Here is a 6864-nt window from a genome sequence, read left to right on the forward strand (position 1 = left end):
TTAATCGGAATGGCCGATTAATTAGGGCCGATTTCAAGTTTTCATAACAATCGGTAATCTGCATTTTTGGACACCGATCATGGCCGATTACATTGCACTCCACGAGGAGACTGCGTAGCAGGCTGACTAACTGTTATGCGTGTGCAGCAAGGAGCCATGGTAAAATGCTAGCTATCAATAAAACGTATCTTATAAAAAACAATCAATCTTAACATAATCACTAGTTAACTACACATGGTTGATGATATTACTAGTTTATCTAGCTTGTCCTGCGTTGCATATAATCGATGCGGTGCCTGTTAATTTATCATCGAATCACAGCCTACTTCGCCAAACGGGTGATTTAACAAGCACATTCGCAAAAAAAGCACTGTCGTTGCACTAATGTGTACCTAACCATAAACATCAACGCCTTTCTTAAAATCAATACACAACTATATAATTTTAAACCTGCATATTTAGTTAATATTGCCTGCTAACATGAATTTCTTTTAACTAGGGAAATTGTGTCACTTCTCTTGCGTTCTGTGCAACAGAGTCAGGGTACATGCAGCAGTTTGGGTCGCCTGGCTCGTTGCGAACTGTGTGAAGACCATTTCTTCCTAACAAAGACAGCCGACTTCGCCAAACGGGGGATGATTTAACAAAAGCGCATTGAAAAAAATGCACAATCGTTGCACGAATGTACCTAACCATAAACATCAATGCCTTTCTTAAAATCAATACACAGAAGTATATTTTTTTAAACCTGCATATTTAGTTAAAATAAATTCATGTTAGCAGGCAATATTAACTAGGGAAATTGTGTCACTTCTCTTGCGTTCATTGCACGCAGAGTCATGGTATATGCAACAGTTTGGGCCGCCTGGCTCGTTGCGATTTGCCAGAATTTTACGTAATTATGACATAACATTGAAGGTTGTGCAATGTAACAGCAATATTTAGACTTAGGGATTGAGGATGTCACCCGTTAGATAAAATACAGAACGGTTCCGTATTTCACTGAAAGAATAAACATTTTGTTTTCGAAATGATAGTTTCCGGATTTGACCATATTAATGACCTAAGGCTCGTATTTCTGTGTGTTATTATGTTATAATTAAGTCTATGATTTGATAGAGCAGTCTGACTGAGCGGTGGTAGGCAGCAGCAGGCTCGTAAAAATTCATTCAAACAGCACTTTACTGCGTTTGCCAGCAGCTCTTCGCAATGCTTGAAGCATTGCTGTTTATGACTTCAAGCCTATCAACTCCCGAGATTAGGCTGGCAATACTAAAGTACCTATTAGAACATCCAATAGTCAAAGGTATATGAAATACACATGGTACAGAGAAATAGTCCTATAATAACTACAGCCTAAAACTTCTTATCTGGGAATATTGAAGACTCATGTTAAAAGGAACCACCAGCTTTCATATGTTCTCATGTTCTGAGCAAGGAACTTAAACGTTAGCTTTTTTACATGGCACATATTGCACTTTTACCTTCTTCTCCAACACTTTGTTTTTGCATTATTTAAACCAAATTGAATATGTTTCATTATTTATTTGAGACTAAATTGATTTTATTGATGTATTATATTAAGTTAAAATAAAAGTGTTGTTGTTCATTCAGTATTGTTGTAATTGTCAATATTACAAATATATATATATATATATATATATATATATATATATATAAAAATCGGCCGATTAATCGGTATAGGCTTTTTTTGGTCCTCCAATAATTGGTATTTGCGTTGAAAAATCATAATCGGTCGACCTCTACCAAATACCTCTCTGCAGCTGCCACCACAACCTCAATTTTCGGCAACTTATGTTCTATAACTGCAGTACAGTTGATAACCATTGCTATAAATGCTAAAAATCCAATTTTACTGAAACATACAATACCAGTCAAAAGTTGGGACACATCTACTCATTCCAGGGTTTTTCTTTATTTTGACTATTTTCTACATTGTAGAATAATAGTGAAGACATCAAAACTATGAAATAACACATATGGAATCATGTAGTAACCAAAAAAGTGTTAAACAAATCAAAATATATTTTATATTTCAGATTCTTCAAAGTAGCCAACCTTTGCCTAATCTTGTTCTTGCCTTCTCAAGGGACGCCATTTAACCAGCTGTCACAATCTCCATACAATCAGCACAAAACCTCCACTTTCTACCCCAATGACCACTCAAAACCTGCCACAGCAAGAGAGGAGTTGCCATGTCTATAGAATAAAGTATTTTTCCATAAAGTTATCGAACCAATTAAGAAGGAATATCATAGAAACTTGTAATGACGTTAGAAGCAAAAATCGGGTTTCCTCAAAATAATTATTGCAATCTATGACATGACGTAATAAAGGAATTGAATATGTGACAAGAGAAAATATAATTTGCCCTTATTAAACTCACCAGATCACTTTCCATCAATGGATGTCGATTTAACTCGCTTGACTGCTATGATTAAACAATAAAGGCAGAAGGAGGTATGGTATATGGCCAATATACGACGGCTAAGGGCTGTTCTTAAGTAAGACGCAACGCAGAGTGCCTGAATACAGCAGTTGGCCGTGGTATATTGGCCATTTACCATAAACCCCCGGGGTGCCTTATTGCTATTATAAACTGGTTACCAACGTAATTACTACAGTAAAAAGTAATGTTTTGTCATACACGTGGTATATTTTTATTTAACTAGGCAAGTCAGTAAAGAACAAATTCTTATTTTCAATGACGGCCTAGGAACAGTGGGTTAACTTAACTGCCTTGTTCAGGGGCAGAACTACAGATTTTTACCTTGTCAGTTCGGGGATTTGATCTTGCAACCTTTCGGTTACTAGTCCAATGGTCTAACCACTAGGCTACTTGCCGTATATGGTCTGATATACCACGGCTTTCAGCAAATCAGCATTCAGGGCTCGAACCAGGTTTATAATTATAAATATCAAATCAAATTTTATTTATCACGTGCGCCGAATACAATAGGTGTAGACATTCCAGTAAAATGCTTATTTACAAGTCCTTTACCAAAAATGCAGATTTAAGAAAATACCTCGGTACCGAGTCAATGTGCAGGGGCACCGCTGTCGAGGTAATTGAGGTAATATGTACATGTTGGTAGAGTTATTAAAGTGACTATGCATAGATAATAAACAGCAGTGTAGAATGGGGGGGTGGGGGGGCAATGCAAATAGTCTGGGTAGCCATTTGATTAGCTGTTCAGAAGTCTTATGGCTTGGGGGTAGACGCTGTTTAGAAGCCTCTTGGACCAAGACTTGGCGCTCCGGTACCACTTGCCGTGCGGTAGCAGAGAGAACAGTCTATGACTAGGGTAGCTGGAGTCTTGGACAATTTTTAGGAACTTCCTCTGACAGCGCCTGGTATAGAGGTCCTGGATGGCAGGAAGCATGGCCCCGGGGATGTACTGGGCCGTATGCACTACCCTCTGTAGTGCCTTGCGGTCGGAGGCCAAGCAGTTGCCATACCAGGCAGTGATGCAACCCATAAGGATGCTTTGAGGATCTGAGGACCCATGACAAATCTTTTCAGTCTCCTGCGGGGGAATAGGTTTTGTCGTGCCCTCATCACGACTGTCTTGGTGTGCTTGGATAATGTTGGAACAAACAAATAAACCCTTTGCGCATGCGCATAACTATAGATAAATCAGACAGGAGAGTTTGAGTGATGAAAGCTGGACAGTAGATTTTGAAAAATCTGAGCAAGAAACACTTGGATGAACATAAACCACTATTTTAATTGTGTTGATATTATGTGCCAGATGTTAAGACTACAACCTGTTATAAATGGCCCATATGCGAGATTGACTTGTCATTTCAATAGACATTGGCTACAGACTAAAATCTGGGTTTATGATTCAAATAACATTTTACCAGTTTGCTTAGATAAAGGCAGGTAGACTATAGCCCCTGATAGGCCTACATCTAATTTCAGATAGTCTACAGTAGCCTAGACAATATGTAAACTGAACGATTTAGCAGCTTGCTTGGTTCAAATTAACAGACTCATTTATTCAACATGAAAAGCGAGGCGATTTAGCAATAAGAAGTGCTTGTTTCCCCAATAGCTTACTGGAATAGGCTACTGAGTATTGGGTCATAATTTAAATCAATGAATTAAATATTAATAATATGTATATTAACTGAATATGCTTGTCAACAACAGCCAGTGTTTATGTTTTTGAATTCATTTTATCTGTAGCCTAATCTGACTAATGTTACCGTCAATCTAACGCGTTCATAATAACACAAGGCTACAACAAGTTATAGGCTATTTATTCAATTGGTTTGCCAGCTCCAGGTAGGCTACACAAGTGACACAAATTGACTTGCAATGACTCCAGTAATATCGTCATTTCAACATATTTATTGTATCAAATGGTAGCCTACAATGGCATATACATTAATAGGCTACTTGAGGGCAAACAGAGGCAAACGTATAATTATCCACTTTTAGCCTAATGTTAGTTTCATTGAGGGCTTTTCCCCATAAAAAGAACCACGCGAGGGAGTTCCACAACTTCCATTTCCAATGTCCACTCAGGCAGCCCCCGAGACTCAAGGACTGAGCATGCATAAAGCACTTCGCTTGATACAGTTTTCTTTAAGCAGTCAACATTAGAATGCAGTTTAAACCATCTCCAAGGGATTTATGTAATGCGCTCTGGTGCGCCCAAAGTCGTTTTCCAGTGCTTTGTCTCTATTATTTCTTGATGTACATCACTTCTACAGTATTAATATGTTTAATGGAAAAATATTAGGAAATAGGTGTCTCCATAATGACAATCTAAATAGCCTACCTACAACTGGTAAAAAGTTGTCACAATGTGCGTGTGTGCTGCTCTCTCTCCTCTCTCCCTTGACTCAGTCAATAACTGTAGTGCTGTGCTTTGCTCTCTCACACACACACACACACACACACACACACACACACACACACACACACACACACACACACACACACACATCCTCCTCCTCTCCGGCCCTTACCACTACTGAGGAGCTGGTCACAGTAAAATATATATTTTTAAGAGAAATGCATTGGCGGCCGTGGTGCAACTTAGAACTAGCCCAAAAATCCGCAACCAATACATTTCACCCGCGACATCGTTTTCAAAGTAGCCCAAATTCAGGAAAACCGCGAACATGGCAACACCGTTCTACAGTTTATTCACCGCGTGAGGAGACATCGTTCCCATAATTTAGGTTCCGCCACCGTCAGTGAGTTTTTGAGCGTGAACGAGAGATTATCCGATTTTTCCCCCAGTTTTTTGTTGAGTGATATCATCATTCTACACTGAATAAAAATATAAACACAACATGCAACAATTTCAAAGATTTTACTGAGTTATAGTTCATATAAGAAAATCAGTAAATATAATAAATATATATATATATATAATAAATAATCTATGGATTTCACATGACTAGGTAGGGGCGCAGCCATGGGTGGACCTGGGAGCCAGGCCCAGTCAAACATAATTAGTTTTTCCCCACAAAAGGGCTTTATTACAGACATAAATACTTCTCAGCACACCCTTCTCCAACCCCTCAGATGATCCCACAGGTGAAGAAGCCGGATGTGGAGGCGATTTATGGTAGAGAAATGAACATTAATTTTCTGGCAACAGCTCTGGTGGACATTCCTGCAGTCAGCATGCCAATTGCACGCTCCCTCAAAACTTGAGACATCTGTGGCATTGTGTTGTATGACAAAACTGCACATTTTAGAGTGGCCTTTTATTGTCCCCAGCACAAGATGCAATGATCATACTGTTTAATGCTTCTTGATTTGCCACACCTGTCAGGCGGCTGGATTATCTTGGCAAGGGACAAATGCTCACGAACATGGATGTAAACATATTTTTGCAAAGAAATTGAGAGAAATAAGCTTTATGTGCATATGAAACATTTCTGGGATCTTTTATTTCTGAAACAGGGGACCAACACTTTACATGTTGCGTTTATATTTTTGTTTAGAATACATTGGTCACCTAGCCAAGTTTGAAACCACCAAGACTCTTCCTTGAGCTGGCCGCCCGGCCAAACTGAGCAATCGGGGGAGAAGGGCCTCGGTCAGGGAGATGACCAAGAACCCGATGGTGACAGAGCTCCAGAGTTCCTCTGTAGAGATGGGAGAACCTTCCAGGAGGACAACCATCTCTGCAGCACTGCACCAATCAGGCTTTTATGGTTGAGTGGCCAGACTGAAGCCACTCCTTAGTAAAAGGCACATAAGCACCCACTTAGAGTTTTCCAAAAGAACTCTCAGAGCATGAGGAACAAGATTCTCTGGTCAGGTGAAACCAAGACACCTATATTTGGGGAGTTTCTCCCATTCTTCTCTGCAGATCCTCTCAAACTCTATCAGGTTGGACGGGGAGCGTCGCTGCAAAGCTGTTTTCTCTCCAGAGATGTTCGATCGGGTTCAAATCCAGCCTCTGGCGTGGCCACTGAAGGACATTCGAAGACTTTTCCCGAAGCCAGGGACTAGTCTCCCAGTCCCAGCCGCTGAAAATCGTCTCCACAGAATGACGCTGCTACCACCATGATTCACCGCAGGGATGGTGCCAGGTTTCCTCCAGATGTGACGCTTGGCATTCAGGCCAAAGAGTTCAATTTCAGTTTCATCAGACCAGAGAATCTTGTTTCTCATGGTCTGAGGGTCCTTTAGGTGCCTTTTGGCAAACTCCAAGTGGGCTGTCAGGTGACTTTTACTGAGGAGTGTCTTCCGTCTGGCCACTCTACCATGAAGGCCTGATTTTGTGGAATGCTGCAGAGATGGTTGTCCTTCTGGAAGGTTCTCCCATCTCCACAGAGGAACTCTGGAGCTCTGTCAGAGTGACCATCGGG

The sequence above is a fragment of the Salmo salar genome, chromosome 27, assembly GCF_965601325.2.
Source record: "Salmo salar chromosome 27, fSalSal1, whole genome shotgun sequence".
Taxonomy (NCBI): Eukaryota; Metazoa; Chordata; class Actinopteri; order Salmoniformes; family Salmonidae; genus Salmo; species Salmo salar.